Genomic DNA, 17,701 nt, shown 5'->3' on the forward strand with positions numbered 1-17,701 from the left:
ATACTTTTTCACTGTTGGTGGAAGTATAAATTAGTTCAACGATTGTGGTAGATGGTGTGGTGATTCCTCAAAGACCTAGAGGAAGAAATGCCATTTGACCCAGCAATCCCATTACTGGGTATATACCTGAAGAAACAGAAATCATTCTATTATATAAAGATACATGCATGCATATGTTCATTGCAGCACTATTCACAGTAGCAAAGACATGGAATCAACCTAAAAGCCCATCAATGATAGAATGAATAAAGCAATCTGGTACATATACATCATGGAATACTGTGCAGCCATAAACGAGATCATGTCCTTTGCAGGGACATGGATAGAGCTGGAAGACATACTCAGCAAACTAAGGAACAGAAAACCAAACACATGTTCTCACTTATATGTGGGAGCTGAATGATGGGAACACACGAACACACTGCGGGGAACAACATGCAGTGGGGCCTAGCAGAGAGCAGGCGGTGGGAGGAGGAATTGGATCAGAAAGAATAGCAAATGGATGCTGGGCTTAATACCTGGATGATGGAATGATCTGTGCAGCAAACCACCATGGCACATGTTTACCTATTTAAGAAACCTGCACATCCTGAACACGTACCCCTAAACTTAAATAAAAGTCAAAGAAAAATAAACATAAATTTCATCATTATAGTCATGCATGGAAACATCATCAAAATCAAGACAACAAACATATACATTAACTCTCAAATGTTCCTCATGCTTCTTCACAAATGTTTTCCCCATTTGAACATAGTTCTTTGTTAAAGAATTAGATGTTAACTGGTTAATAAAAAAAAAGGCAAGCAGTTATCTAAAACAGAATTATCCATTTTATGAAAAGAAAAACACTATAATATATATAGAAAAAAGTCTGAAGGAAACCAAAACACAGATTAACTTTTAGAAAGATGAGATTCCTGATCAGGCAAAATGGCTAATGCCTGTAATCTCAGCACTTTACAATGTTGAGGCAGGAGGATTGCTTGAGACCAGGAGTTTGAGACCAGCCTGGGCAACATAGGGAGATCCCATCTCTACATAGAAAAAATTTCTTTTTAAATAAATAATAGGCTGGGCGCAGTGGCTCACACCTGTAATCCCAGCACTTTGGGAGGCCAAGGTGGGTGGAACACCTGAGGTCAGGAGTTCAAGACCAGACTGGTGAACATGCCAAAACCCTGTCTCTATTAAAAATAAAAAAACTAGCTGGGCGTTGTGGCAGACACCTTTAACCCCAGCTACTCAGGAGGCTGAAACAGGAGAATCACTTGAACCCAGGAGGTGTAAGTTGCAGTGAGCTGAGAACATGCTACTGCATTCCAGCCTGGGCAACAGAGGGAGACTCTGTGTCAAATAAATAAAATAAAATAGATTTTTATTCTTTTTTGGTTTAGAGTATTTATGTTTTCTCATGTACACAATAAGCATTATGATAGAGGTAATTTTAATCCCCCCAAAATCATATCCTCTCAAGAAACATTTGGCTGTTTGTGTATGTATATCTGAGTATGCGTGAAACAAGATAGTGTTGAGTACCCTGAGCCAGATCTGACAATTAAGGCCACAGCAAAGCATACAAGCAAAGTAACATCGTACTCTAAGTCCAGAGCAGGGCCTGCTGAGCAGCACTGAATCAGTGAAAGCAGAACTGCCACCACTGTTAAAAAGATACCAAACTTTTAGTAACCAACTAAATGCTACATTTATTTTATGTGATTCTCTGTATCTTGCATTTCATAATGGATGGTTAAAAAATACAGTCTCAGAGAATGGGAGTGAGCCTACTCTAATCAATGTAAAAGTGATAGAATAATTATATCACCAACTAAAGTTAATAAAAAAGCCCAGTCGAAAAAGATGGTGGAAGAAGAACACAAAAGGAAAGGAGGAAGGAAAGAAGAGAGGCCAAAATGGCAGAGAGAGAGGAAACAAAGAAAACCATCCATATATAAATAAATCCTTATTTATGGTATTTCAAACATTCATGTCAGTACATTAAGAAATGCTCTGTAAGATGAGGGAGAAGAAAAGAAACAGATTACATATGCACAATATGACTACAATTTTAATCCTGAAAAATATATTCAAATATCTGGCAGGTGATAAACTGAAGGACAATTATAATTTTCGACTATGTGAGAATATTAGCACATATTTATGTTTTTGTATTTTTTTACTTTTCTGTAATAATAAATTTTCCTTTATATAAAAAGAACGTAGGGCTTTTATAAGTAAAATTTCATGTTGGATTAAGTCCTGAAACCATTGGGGAATTTGAAACCACACTAACCCAGCAGGCACGTGGGAATCTTCAACCCAGTCCATTCACCAACCACGACAAATATCAGTGCCACCCGCCCTTCCCTCCATGCAAACCATTCTGAACCAGTGTGGGTGACTGCCTTGTTCTCCCCAGAAAGTCTCACTTTGTGAATTGTCTTTTTAAACATTTCTGGTATATGTGTGGTACCATCAGTCTTGGCAGCCAGCCAATTTGAGGCGGGGGGCAGGCTAGGCATTGATTAAGAATATACATTCTCAATAATTTACAAACACAAATATCAGTATATGCAAAGCACTAATCTGGGTACAGGATATGCCCAGGTAAACAAGACTAAAGAGTTTTAAAAAGTGACAAATTGAGATACGCATTAGAAAAGTATTATTCTGGCTGTAGAGTAGGTAATAGATTTAAGGGAGACAGAAAAACCAGTTTTGTTGCTATTGCAGAATCCATGTGGCATATGACAGTGGCCTGATATTAATCAGTGCCAGTGAGAACAAAGAATAAGCAGTTATGAAGCATAATGAGGAGTTTAGAATCTATAGGATGAAAGTTAACTGAGAAGTAAGCAAGGAGCCATGGATGACTCCTTAGTTCCTGGCTTGAGAAACAAATGTATGATGTGTATTAACTGAAATAAAGCATAAAAAAGGAAGGCCAACCTCAGTAAAGCTGGAAGAGATTACGCAAATAAATAAAACAAATGATTGAAGCAAAACAAAAAAGGAAGGTCAACCTCAATAAAGCTGGAAAAGATTAAATAAATAAATAAACAAACAAATGAAGCAAAACCAAAAAGGAAGGCCAGATCTGGCAGAACATAAAAGAATACACATGGACACAGGGAGGGAAGCATTACACACTGGGGTCGGTGGGGGCGGGGGGGCGCGCTAAGGGAAGGACAGAGCAGGGGTTGGAGGCTAGAATGGATAACGAGGGGAGAAATGCCAGTTACAGGTGATGGGGGATGGAGGAAGCAAACCACCTTGCCAAATATGTACCTATGAAACAATCCTGCATGATCAGCACACATACCCCAGAACCTAAAGTACAATTAAAAAAAAAAAAAAAGAATACATAGTTTTAGCCAGGTGTGGTGGCTCATGCCTGGAATCCCAGAGCCTTGGGAGGCGGAGGTGGGAGTACAGGAGTTCAAGACCAGCTTAGCCAACATGGTAAAACCCCATCTCTACTAAAAACACAAAAATTAGCCAGGAGTGGTGGTGCACGCCTGTAATCCCAGCTACTCAGGAGGTTGAGGCAGGAGAATCACTTGAACCTAGGAGGCAGAGGTTGCAGTGAGCAGAGATTGCGCCATTGTACTCCAGCCTGGGCGACAGAGTAAGACTCTGTCCCCCGCCCCCTCCCCCAAAAAAAGAATACATAGTTTTGAAACCCAATTATTTTGATGCGCATGCTGCATCTTTGAGAAGACAAATCCAAAGGACAATTGAATATAGGGGTCTAGAGTTAAGCAAAGAGATTAAAGTGTGGGAGTCATTACCAACAGATGACAACTAAAAGATGCTGAACAGTAAGTCTGACCAAAAAAAAAATCATACAGTAAGATTACTGAATTCTAACATCTGCTTTAGGCAATTCTTCCCTTGCCCATCTTTTGGGAAGATCTATGTTTAACATCAGATTTTAAGAAGAGTTACTTCACAGATAACCTTAGAATTGAAGTAGTGGTTCAGGTAATGGGAGAAAGAAAAATTAACTTATTCTAATTTTTCTTCACCAGCTCAGAAATCACCAGCACAAGGTAGAAACTGCATTTTTATAGGAAGAGAGGAAAACATGTAGCGTGGAAATTGGTTAATGTGGGGAAGAGTTTCTATTCCTTGTTTGTTGTGGCAGCCTCTTTCTCTAACCGGCAGTCCTGCACTTATTGGGAGACAACATCCATATACACCTGTTTTCCTTGGTAGACCATTCAAATGCAATCATTAGTTGAGAGTATGACAATGAAAACCAAAATGTGTGTATTCTCTGGCTTCCAGAGGCTTCCCATAAGACCGAATGGAATTAAAACTCTGAGCACATGAGCAGGTTTACCACAGAACTTCCTTGAACATTGAGAACACATTTCTATTCAAATAGAGTGAACTGTGAGATGGTGTGTCAGTGCTTTCTTCACACATTTCTCCTTCACTAGAAATTGGGAGTGTCAGAAACACTATGTTTCTGACAAATGAATGACACCATTATTAGTTTAATTATCATACTGTAAAATTAATTTTGGGGGGTATGGTTTATAAATTTTAAAGCACAAATAGATGTGTAAACACCTCAATTAGGATGCAGAACAGTTTCTTCACTCTTGAAGAAGTCCCTCACACTATCCAGTTATAGTTACACTCTCCTCCCATCGATAACCTCTGTCAAAACACTGATCTGTTCTCCATCACCATAGTTTTGCCTTTCAAGAAATATATAAACGGAATCATACAGCATGCAACATTTTGAGAATGACTTTATTCACTCAGCATAATGCCTTCAAGATTCACTGGTTTCTTTTTATTGCTTAGCACTCCACTGCAAATGTACAGTTTGTGTATCAATTTACTAACTGAAGGATATTTTGATTCTTTCTAGTTTTTAGCTACTATACATGAAGTTGCATGTAAGTTGTTGTGTGAACATAAGCTCTCATTTCTCTCTGGTAAATACCCAGGAGTAGGACTGCTACATGATATTGACACTGAGTGTCTATTTACTTCCTAAGAAACTGCTAGGTCATTGCCCAGAGTTGCTGTAATGTTTCACATACTAGTAATGAATGAGACTTCTAGTTGCTCCACATCCTCACCAGTCCTTAGCACTGTCAGCAATCTTTATTTTAGCTCTTCTAATATGTGTGCAGTAGTGTCTCAGCATGGCCTAAATTTGCTAATGATGCTGAACATACTTTCACATGTTTATGTGCCACTCATATCCTTTTTGGTAAAATGTCTATTCAGGTCTTTATACATTCTTTTATTTGGGTTGTCTACTTACTTACTGTTGACTTTTTTTTTTTTTCTCAGAGCTAGCTGAGGTTTTATTTTGGACAAAAAAACATTGTTGACTTTTAAGAGTTCTTTATACATTCTAGATAAAAGTCTTTTCACAGATATGTGAGTCACAGATATTTTCTCCCAGTTTGTAATTTAACTTTTTATTGTTTCTTGACAGTATCTTTGGTAGAAGAAAGGTTTTAATTTAATGAAATCCAGTTAATTTTTTGTGGATCATGCTTCTGGCATAATTTCTAATAACTTTCACCTAATCCCCAGGTCACAGTATTTTAAAAATATGTTTTCTTACTGTTTTACACATTACAATTACATCAAAGGTTCATTTTGGAATTATAGTCAAAGTTCATTTTTTGTTTTTTAATATATGAATGTTCAAATGGTTCCAACATTTGTTGAAAGATTTCTCTACTGAATTTCTTTTACAGCTCTGTCAAAGATCAACAAGCCATCTTTACATGGTTCAATTTCTTTTCTGGAGTCTCTATTATGTTCCACTGATTGACCTGACTGTCCCTTTGCCAATGTTACACTATCCTGATTGCTGTAGCTTTAAAATGGGTTAGTACAATTCCTCCAGCTTTGTTCTGCTTTTCCAACAAAACAGATTGCTACCCCTGCTGGGATTTTCACGGGTATTGCATCACTTTGGGGAGGAGTGATATCTTCACTACACGGAGTCTTCCAATCCATGAACACATGACTTTATGTATTTATATAGGTCTTACTTTACCTAGATCTTTTTAAATTTCTTTCATAAGCTCCCTATACTCTTCAGTATAGACTTTGTTAGATTTAGACCTAAGTGTTTTTGCAGATGTTATAAACAACAGCGTTATATTAACTCAAGTTTATAACTAGTCATTGATTATATAAAGAAACAAGAATTGTGTGTGTATTGACTTTGTATCTCGCGACATTGCTAAATTCACTTATTACTTACAGGAATGCAGTTTTTTTAAAGTCAAACTTTAATTGCCCTTTGAGGACAATGATCCAATTGGAACGGAACACACATTCAGTAGTTCACTAGCTAATTGGGCAAATATGCTCAACTCTGGTGGCCCACCAGGTTTGTCCTAAACAAGCACTAATTTCATTTAATGTGAAACAAAATCGAGCAGCTTGAACTCCACATCCAGTTTGTCCCAGTGGTACGTGCTTGCTTCCTGTCCACTCCGTTTTAAGTATTTTCATGAATAATCCTGTCTAATATTAAACCACATTTAAAAATCAAGAAAATGGGAGCAATAAGTCAAAGGACTAAGAAGACAACCTAAACAACCTTGTTAGTAAGCTGAGGATACTCCCCAACCAGCTTCCCCATCAACAAAGGAACTGGAGGGGTAAGTTTGTTCTATGGGGTTGGCATGGTGAAATTATAGTTATTTGATACTGAGGATCAAGGGATGAAGCTCCTTGTGTATGCTGTGGGTTTCAGGGGAGTTTAATAAAATCAGAACAGAGGTGGCTCCTTGTATGCCCAAAGGATGTGACCCTTTGGCATTTGGCTACACAGCAACTTGGATAATGAATGTTAAATTTAAACCTAGTCTTATTCCCTCATGATCTGGACCAGAAAGAAAGTGAAGATGACAACCCTATTTTCAAAGATTATTGGTTTAGAAATGAATTCAAGGTATGTTCTCTCTCTAAATCTGTAACTCTTGAGTTATTTTCCATACTCTGAACAAAGACAAACTCTGTCTCTTATTTGTTATCTTCTAGAGTACAAAGAGGCTTCTTCCAGCCAAATTTATTTAGCTTACACCATTTATATATATATTTTTCCAGCTGAATCATTTTAATTCCCACCAGAAATATAAGAAATGTTGTTTCCTGGCATTTTCACCAGCATTTGCTATTATCACAAGTTTTTATATGGTCATTCCACAGGTGTGTAGAATGTGATTTTAATTTGCAATTTCCTATGGGTTAATTATAACAAATGTCTTTCCATGTCCTTATTTCCCAACCATATCTCATCTTTGGTGAAATGTCGAAGTCTTTTACTCCTTTTCTAACTAAATTGCTTGTGTATTTTTTACTGTTGGACTTGTTTGTTAGATATTTTGGATATTAGAACTTTCTCAGATACATGGTTTGCAAAGTTTTTCTCCCACTCTGTATCTTGTTTTGATCCTAATAGAGTTTTTGCAATGCAAACATTTTTAATTTTAATGAAGTCTAATTTGTCAATTTTTTTCTTATGGATTATGTTTTTAATATCAAAGAACTCTTTGCTTAGCCCTAGTTCCTAATGATTTTATTCTATATTTCTTTTAAAGTTTCCTAGTTTACATTTTATGATCAGTGATCCATTTTGAATTAATTTTAATAGGTGGTAAGAGGTTTAGCTTGAGATTTATTTTGTTTTACCTATGGATATCCAATTATTTCAGTACTATTTATTAAAACTGTGTAGGTCTACTTCAGGGTTCTCTAATTCATTCCACTGATCTCTGTTTCTATGCTTCTGCCAATACTATACTTGATTACTGTAACTATTAAGTCTTCACATTAGGTAGTGTAATTCTTGCCACTTTATTCTTATTTTTCAAAATTGTAAGCTACTCTGTTCGTTTGCTTTTTTATATAAATTTTAGAATAAGCCTACCTATATCTATAAAAAAAAGTATTTTAGGGTTTCGATGAAAAACTTGCATTAAGTCTTTATAAATTTAGGAAGAATTGACATCTTAACTATGTTGAGTCTTCCATGGAGACATGACATTCAATAATGTCATCTGAAAACAAAAATCCCCTTTCTTTCTTTCTCTTGCCTTATAACACCGGCTGAACTTCATGAACTATATTGAATAAGAGTAATGAGAATGGACATACTTTTCTTGTTCTCAAATTTAGGAGAAAAGCATTTTATGTTTCTTCATTAGCACTAACATAATTTTAGCTGTAGGTGTTTTGAAGATACCCTCTGTAAGGTTGAGGAAGTTCTTTTCTATTAGTTTGGCAAAAGTCATTAATTGATGTTATATTTTGCTAAATGAAATGTCTTTTTTCAACCAATTGTTAAGATTTGTTTTCCCATAAAACTGTTAACATGATAGATTATACTGACTGATATTTTAATCTTGCATTCCTAGGATGAGCCCACTTGGCAAATAGTGTTTTGTTTTTGTTTTGTTTCATTGTTTTACATGTTGGTTTCAACTTGCTGACATTATATTTTTGTTTTGCTTTTATATCACAGTTTCAATTTGCTGATATTAAGACTTTTAAGACTATCTTTATTTTGAATAAAACTCTTCAGGTTTCTCTGTCAACACAAGCTCGTAGCTACTGTTACCAGCAGCCACCAGAGGCCCAGACAAATGAGTACTCACAGGGTTCACGTGCCTGGGTCCCTTCAAGGTAGGCATTGCAGTTATGGGTCAGATTGTGGACATGGCTTCAATGATATAACCACAATGTGAAAGTTTAAGAGTATTTAGTACTTATTAGACCCTGAAGCATACAGGGAATACTTGGAAGCCACACATGGAGCACAGGTAGGTAGACAGAAAAAGAGATTTTGGCAACTAGTAGTAGTATTGGGAAACAGGGCATGGTCACTTTAAGTTCCTGGGCAAATATAATGACTGAATGGTTCATTTAATGCAAGCTGAGGGAAAGAGGAGAACCCTGTCTGCTAGGCAGGAGTCATGGCTCTCAATTCTTACCTCTGGCCACCAGCTTGTCATTTGGGTGTGGTAGAGAACTAGAAACTGTGTCAAGGGTGACTATAGCCTGCCTCTGATACTACAAAGCTAAACCTGCACCCTAAATGGCTGCTGAAGCCACATAAAATTACAAGCATGCACTACAATCTTAATGACGGATACAGACCTGTAGTTTCCTTTTCATATAATTCCTTTGTCTGGCTTTAGTGTGAGTTTATTGCTGGATTTGTAAAATAAATTGGGAATATCTCTTCCTTTTTTACTTTCTGTAAGTTATTTCTTAATTAATTATTTATTTGGTAAAATTGGCCAGTGAGACCATATGCACAAGGAGATATTTTTTTGGATTTTTTTCTCCACAAAGCAAAATCTTTAATAATTATAGGGCTATTCAAATTATCTATTTCAACTTGGGTGAAGTTTAGTAGTTTGTGTTTTTAAGGAATTGGTGTACTCAAGTAGTAAAATTTGTGCTTAAGAGTTTCTCATAGTTTTCACTCATTATCTTCTTAATGTCTGTGGAGTCTGTAGCAGTACCTTTATTCTTCAATCCTGTAATCTTTATTTCACAATCCTTTTGTCAGTTTTGCTAAATGTTTATCAATTTTATCCATCTTTTCAAAGACCACTTTTCAATTTCATTGCTTTTTCTCAATCACTTTTGGGCTTTCAATTCCATTAATCTCTATTTTCATTATTTCCTTCCTTCTACTTGATTTGGAATTAATTTTTTACTAGTTTCTTAAGGTACAAGCTTGGATTACTGATTTGAGACCTTTCTTCTTTTCTAATGTAAGAATTCAGCACTATAAATTCTATTCTAAGCACTGCTTTAGTTATATTCTACAAATTTTGATAACATATATTTTCATTCTCCTTCTGGTCAAGCAGTCTGCCCGCCTCAGCCTCCCAAAGTGCTAAGATTGAAGGTGTGAGACATGGCACCCAGCTACAGATGGTATTCTTACTTCTGTCTATTTATTTATTTAGAGACTAAGTTTTGCTATTGTTGCCTACGTTGGAGTGCAGCAGCATGATCTCTACTCATCGCAACCTCCACCTCCTGGATTGAAGCACTTCTCCTGCTTCAGCCTCCCAAGTAGCTGGAATGAAAGGAACCCACCACCATGCCCAACTAAATTTGTATTTTTAGTAGAAATGGGGATTCGTCATGTTGGTCTTAAACTCCTCCTCAGGCGATCTACCCACCTTGGCCTCCTAAAGTGCTGAGATTACAGGCCTGAGTCACTGTGCCTGGTCTCACTTAAATAGCATTTTTAAAGTGGTGAAAGAAAAAACTGTCAACCAATGGCAAAAGAATGAAGTCAGATCAGTACCTCACACCATATACAAAAACACAAAATACATCAATGGCCTAAATGTAAGAACTAAAACCATAAAACTCTCAGAAAGAAAAAACAAAAGAGGCTGGGGGCAGTGGCTCATGTCTGTATTCCTAGCACTTTGGGAGGCTAGGGTGGGCAGACTGCTTGAGTCTAGAAGTTCAAAAACAGCCTGGGCAACATAGCAAAATCCTTTCTTTTTAAAACAAAGCAAAAACATAAGGATAAATCTTTGTGACTTTGACTTTGGATCTGGCAATGAATTCTCTGATAGGACATTAAGAGCATAAGCAATGGCAACAACAAAACTAGATAAATTGGAGTTCATAAAAATTAAAAACTGTTTTATAGCAAAGAACATTATCAAGAAGATGGGAGAAAATATTTGCAAATCACAAATTTCATAGGAGTCTAGTATCAAGAAAATATAAATAACTCTTACAACTCAACAACAAAAACACAAACAGCCCAGTTAAATGGGAAAAGGACTTGAAATGAAAAAAACATTTCTCTAAAGATAAATACAAATAGACAATAAACACACAAAGAAGTTCAACCTCATTTGAGAACAAGGGAATCAAAATCACAATATACTACCACTTAATGACCAGTAAGATGGTTACAAAAATAATAATGCACTATACTAGCATAGTCTGCAGTTTATAATTGTAAAATATTGGAAATAATCTTGATTGCCCACTGTTGGGAGAATAATGGAATAAACAATGTACAACCTACAAAATAAGTAATACATAGTGGTAAAAAAAAGAATAAGAAAGATCTCAATCACGTGCAGTGGCTCAAGCCTGTAATCCCAGCACTATGGAAGGCCAAGATGGGTGAATCGCTTGGGCCCTGGAGTTCAAGGAGACAACCCTTGGCAATATGGTAAAACCCCATCTCTACCAAAAAATACAAAAATTAGCCAGTCTCATAACCTGGTCTCAAAATAAACAAACAAACAAACACATATATAGATTAAAAATAAAATGGAACTTTTAAAAAAGAAGAAAAAATCTCTATGAAGTAATATGAAATAAATGAATACTTTAAATAAACCATGATGTGAGCAGAACCCAAAACAAAATACAAACAGCAACAAATAAACCTAAAAGAATTACAAATGAATAATACAATTACACTGCAAGGATTGAGAACTAAAAGAACATAAGCAAACATAGAAACAGTACTTATTGTATACTGTAAAGTTAAAAAGGAGATATATATATAATATTATATAGTATATGTACGTTAGTATAAAATACTATAATAAAAATTATTAAAATAAAAAATATTTATATTTTAATATAAATATAAATATTTAATATTATTTGTAAATACTAATACTTAAAATATTTTTATTTTAATATTATAAATTATTTATAATAGTCAAACATTTATATATTTTTATTTAGACTATATTATATAGTATATATTTTTTATTTATACTATATTATATATTCATATTATATAATTTCTAATATAAATATATATTTTATATACTTTCTAAATTATTTTATAATTCATAAATACTATATAATTTATAAAGTATATATTACATATTTTAAAAATATATATTTTATCTTTTAATATACTTTATAAATTATATATAATATATATAATTTAATATAATTTATAAAGTATATTAAAAGATAATATATATAATTTATAAATTATAAAATACTATGTATTATAAATACTTTTATTTAGACTGTATTAAATAATTATTTATACTATATTATATAGCATATACTATAATACATATTATATAATTGTACATTATATTATTTATACTATATTATAAATATAGTATATGTATTATAGTATGTACTATATAATAGTATTACTATATAATATTATTGTATAAGATATTTTATTTATATAATATAGTATAAATAAGATTTTCTTATTTACACTATGTTACATACTAGAACCAAACACTATAACCCAAATACGTATCTATAACTATGTATAAATATATGCTATAGTCCTTATATGTACCCATACAAACATAAAGTGTTGAATAAGCAAATATATTGTGGTTAATGAGAAACCAGTTTCTCACTTTCTGAGAAAAGAATTAAAAAGAAGAAGAAAGGCTAGAAAGAATTCTGTGGCATCAAATTGGAGTCAAAGGTATCAGTATGAACTCTTGATCTTTAATATATATGGAAATAGATACAAAAATAAATATAGAAAGTGTGGGTGTATGCATATAATTGTCAGCTCTGTCTGCCACAGTAACTATAAGCAATTACACCTCAGTAGCAAGAAGCACACCTAGCACCAAGATCTTGGTTTCTAAATCTCATTCTCCGGTGAAAATCTTCCTTGGAGACATGATAACTCAAGGGCTAGGAGAGAGAAAATAAAGACAAGCCTGGAATATTTTGTGGTGCCAGAAAATAGAGAAGTTCTCAGAAAATAATGTGGCATTCCAGAAAGACACAAGAACCAACCTGAAGGGACTCATAAAAGCCAAATTTACAAAAATTTGAGCAACAAAGTAAGTATTATAATAATGTATATACATACAATTAAAAAAAAAACCCATGAGCTCATACTAATATAAAGCATTTTAGATAAATGAACAAGAGAGTGAGTGAGAAAAAGTATAGCTCTTCCTTATAGAATTCCAACTAATAAAGAATCAAGAAATGCTATAATTCATGGGCAAAACTATAAGAAATAGGATGTTCAAATAGTCCCAAAGTATCTGCCCACAAGATATTAATTATAAAGGAAAAAAATCCCAATAACTTTGCATAGGAAGATATCACCACTTTGTATTGAAAGACACCATCTTAATCCAGTGAACAAAGTTAACATCATCTGTAGTAACACAAACTGAAATCATGTATTTTCTAATATGAAGCACTGAAAAGAGCACATCATCTCCATGGCATTATGGCATTCTGGCCAGAAACACAAATCACAATGAGAAAACATTCATACAAAACCATGTCAAATATCCTTCAATAAAACACTGGGTCAGTACTCATTAAAAATATATGGATTATAAAGAACAAGAAAGACTAAGAACTACTGTAGATTGGAAAAAATAAGGAGACAGGAAAATCAAATGCAGTGCGGGATCCTGGATAAGATTCTGAACCAGACCAAAAAAGACACTAGTGAGAAAACTGGTAAAACTCAAAGCCTGCAGATTAGTTAGTATTATATCAAGCTTAATTTCCTGGTTTTGATCATCGTAGTATAGACATATAACATATTAATATTAGGAAATGAGTGAAAGGTATATAGAAATTCTCTGTATTTTTTGAAATTAGTTCAAAATAAAAAGCTTTTTTAAAAATCAAGCTGTATCATATATCCCAACTTGGGAGCAGAAAATTTTTCTTATGTGTCATCTTCAGGTTAACTACAAAGTCTATTAAGCAGTAATAAAGGAAATCTAAAAAATGAATAGGTATAATTTACGAAATTTAAAATTTTTCTTATTTTCTTGAGCAGTGGTTTGTAGTTCTCCTTGAAGAGGTCCTTCACTTCCCTTGTTGCAATCAATATTGTGAAAATGGCCATACTGCCCAAAGTAATTTATAGATTCAATGCTATTCCTATCAAGTCATCATTGACTTTCTTCTGAAAATTAGAAAAAAAAATTTTTTATTTCAAATGGAACCAAAAAAGAGCCCCTATAATGAAGACACTCCTAAACAAAATGAACAAAGCTGGAGGCATCATGCTACCTGACTTCAAACTATACTACAAGGCTATAGTAATCAAAACAGCATGGCACTGGTACCAAAACAGATATATAAACCAATGAAACAGAAAAGGGACCTCAAAAATAACACCATACATCTACAACCACTTGATCTTCGATAAACCTCACAAAAACAAGCAACGGGGAAAGGATTCCCTATTTAATAAATGGTGCTAGAAAAACTGGCTAGCCATATGCAGAAAACTGAAACTGGAACCCTTCTTATATCTTATACAAAAATTAACTCAAGAGGGATTAAATACTTAAATGTAAAACCTAAAACCATGAAAACTCTAGAAGAAAACCTGGGCAATACCATTCAGGACCTAGGCATGGGCAAAGACTTCATGACTGAGACACCAAAAGTAATCCCAACAAAAGCCAAAACTGACAAATGAGACCTAATTAAACTAAAGAGCGTCTGCACAGCAAAAGAACTTTTATCATCAGAGTGAACAGGCAACCCACAGAATGAGAGACGATTTTTACAATCTATCTGACAAAATACTAATATCCAGAATCTATAAGAAATTTAAACAAGTTTACAAGAAAAAACCCCACCAAAAGTGGGGATATGAACAGACACTTCTCAAAAGAAGACATTTATATAGCCAACAAACATATGAAAAAAAGCTCATCATCACTGGTCATTAGAGAAATGCAAATCAAAACCACAATGAGATACCATCTCACACCAGTTTGAATGGTGATTACTAAAAGGTCAGGAAACAGCAGATGCTGGAGAGGATGCAGAGAAATAGGAATGTTTCTACACTGTTGGTGGGACTATAAATTAGTTAAACCATTGTGGAAGATGGTGTGACAATTCCTCAAGGATCTAGAACCAGAAATACTATTTGATCCAGCAATCCCATTACTGGGTATATACCCAAAGGATAATAAATAATTCTACTATAAAGGCACATGCACACATGTTTATTGAGGCACTGTTCACAATAGCAATGACAGGAACCAACCCAAATGCCCATCAATGACAGACTGGATAAAGAAAATGTGCCACATATATACCATGGAATGCTATGCAGCCATTAAAAAAAAATGAGTTCATGTCCTTTGCAGGGACATGGATGAGCTAGAAGCCATCATTCTCAGCAAACTAACACAAGAACAGAAAACCAAACACTGCATGTCTCACTCATAAGTGGGAGCACAACAACGAGAACAAATGGACAAAGGGAGTGGAATATCACACACCGGGGCCTATTGAGGGGTGGGCCAAGGGGAGGGAGAGCATTAAGAAAAATATCTAATGCCTTTGAGGCTTAAACCTAGATGACAGGTGGATAGGTGCAGCAAACCACCATGGCAAATGTATACCTCTGTAGCAAACCTGCACATTCTGCACATGTATTCCAGAACTTAAAGTAAAACTAAAAACAAAAATTTCATGTAGAGGGAATGTATTTTCAAAACAACGTCCCCAATTCATCCAGCAAGGAAGAAAAAACAAGGAAAGAATAAATAAAGTCCCAGAGGAAGGGGAAAGAAATTAGAATTTCAGAGCTGGGAAAAGGCTCCAATCAGTTGATGCAACCTGTCATGTGGGAAGAACTCTATATGTTATGTCATATGAGACACTAATTATATAACTACGGTTGAAATCTGGGTTTCCCAATGGTTGGTGTAATGTTCTTACAGTACTTTCTCCTTCACCCACGTACTAAAAGGTAAAAAGAGGTTCAACAGACCAACTTTCCCATCTGTGTCTCCATGCAACTCAACTGAAGCTACCAAGCTGGCAGCTTCTACTAATACAGGTTGCCAGACTCCCAAGACCAGAAAAGGCATCAAAGATTATGGAAGTACCACCTAAATGTCACTAGAAATTGAAGAGCCTGAAGGCAATACTTTCAATCACCACAGGACAATAAAACAGAATAGCCTAAATTGAAAAATATTTAATTATTTATTCAGGCTAGAAGAGCAACTTCAACAACTCCTAAAATTCATTCAATCAGTGAGAGACTCTTAGCTTCAATGTCCTCATTAACGATAACAATTTTATAATAGCTACTTGATCCAAATCACAGAATTCAATATTTTCTCCAAAAATATTGCTCATTATACATCTACTCTATGCCAGGTACTATGCTAGGTAAAAGGAATATATTACACTGTGTTCTTTTGTTTTGTTTTTGTTTTAAGACAGGGTCTTGCTCTGTCACCCAGGCTAGAGGGCAGTGGCGCAATCATGGCTCATTGCAGCCTCAACCTCCTGGACTCAGGTGATGATCCCACCTCAGCCTCCCAAGTAGCTGGAACCACAGGTATATGCCACCATGCTCGGCTAATTTTTTAGCATTTTGTACAGGTGGGGTCTTGCCACATTGCTCAGGCTGGTCTCAAATTCCTGGGCTCAAGCAATCCTAGCACCTCAGCCTCACGAAGTGCTGGAATTACAGGTATGAACCGCTACACTCAGCCTGCTCTCTGTTTATGAATAAATTAATTTTAAGTTCACTGACTTTTTCTCTGCAGCACAGACTTTGATCAAGAAGGAGTTTAGATAATCCAGTAACTTCATTTTTATGAGAAAAAGTGTTCATAAAAAAATACTCTATGGTCTCATACATAGATGGGAAGTGTGTATGAAGAGCTGATATAGAAATATTGATGATATTTAATGTTATATCTTATTTTAAAAATCTGATTTATAAATATCATTTGTCCTTTCAGTTTGAGATACTGAATTTTCCTTCCTTTCCACCATCTTATTTCCCTGGGGTCATTTCTAACTACCCTCTACCCCACACACTATATTCTGAGCAATGTTGATATTTCTCTCTCACACATCATGATTTTGTGATACACTCATGCTGTACATGACGTTCCCTATGCTAAAATGTTCATTCTCTAAATTCCTTGGTCAACTGATAAAACTTGCATTCATTCTTCAACACCCAACTCAGATGTTAACTTCCTCTTCAAAAGCTTCTGAATGACTCCCTGACATAGACACACCTTTCATGTTATTTCAAGACCATATGCATACTAATAATTTATAAATTCATACTATAATCATGTGTTTGTAATTTATCTGCCTATCAAACAAGATTTTGAACTAATTAATGACAAGGACACTCTTATCCACTTCATTGACCTAAGATATTAGAATATATCTGGAAAATAGAAGCTCAAGAATTATTGAACTGAACTTCATACTGTAATATACTTAATCCATAAGAAACATTAATTCTGAATAAAGAAAAATGTCTGTTTAAAGAATCACACCAACTGCATTTCATACATTTAAACTTTTCTTAAAAACATAAAAGTTCTATTAATAAGACAAAAAAGGATCTATACTAATTAAATGGACATGAAAGATTCACTACTGGAGTTGGAATAGCTTCCTTCTATTCTTTCAAATTTTGTCATTCAATGTCAAAGCATACCTGAAAGTATCAATTATCAGTTTGAGATTTCTATTTACCTATATTAGGACCATCTCAACTTTCTGTAAGCTGTCCCTCCACTACCACATTTATGTTTAGTTACTTGTAGCTTGCTATTATGACACATGATGCCTTAGAAACTTATTTTGTAAACAGGGTATGTCATAATGTGTATAGAAAACTAAGTGAAAAATACCAAACAGTACCTTTAACTTTTTTTAAGGGTTAATT

At 34.6% G+C, this 17,701-nt stretch overlaps 1 protein-coding gene across 11 annotated transcripts in view; it reads right to left on the minus strand.

Moving 5' to 3' along the window:
* The window catches only part of CCSER2 (coiled-coil serine rich protein 2), a 204,566-nt gene that overhangs the window by 115,884 nt on the left and 70,981 nt on the right, over positions 1-17,701 (minus strand). Inside the window, exon 1 of one of the 11 annotated variants that reach the window (XM_054242892.2) lies at positions 17,509-17,552. The exons of 9 other annotated variants lie outside the window; for them this stretch is intronic. The gene's annotated coding sequence lies outside the window, so the exon portion shown is untranslated. Of the gene's footprint in view, positions 1-17,470; positions 17,553-17,701 lie in introns of those variants that run through there. One more of the 11 variants, XM_078345428.1, reaches the window with a different exon arrangement.

The sequence above is a fragment of the Callithrix jacchus genome, chromosome 12, assembly GCF_049354715.1.
Source record: "Callithrix jacchus isolate 240 chromosome 12, calJac240_pri, whole genome shotgun sequence".
Lineage (NCBI taxonomy): Eukaryota > Metazoa > Chordata > Mammalia > Primates > Cebidae > Callithrix > Callithrix jacchus.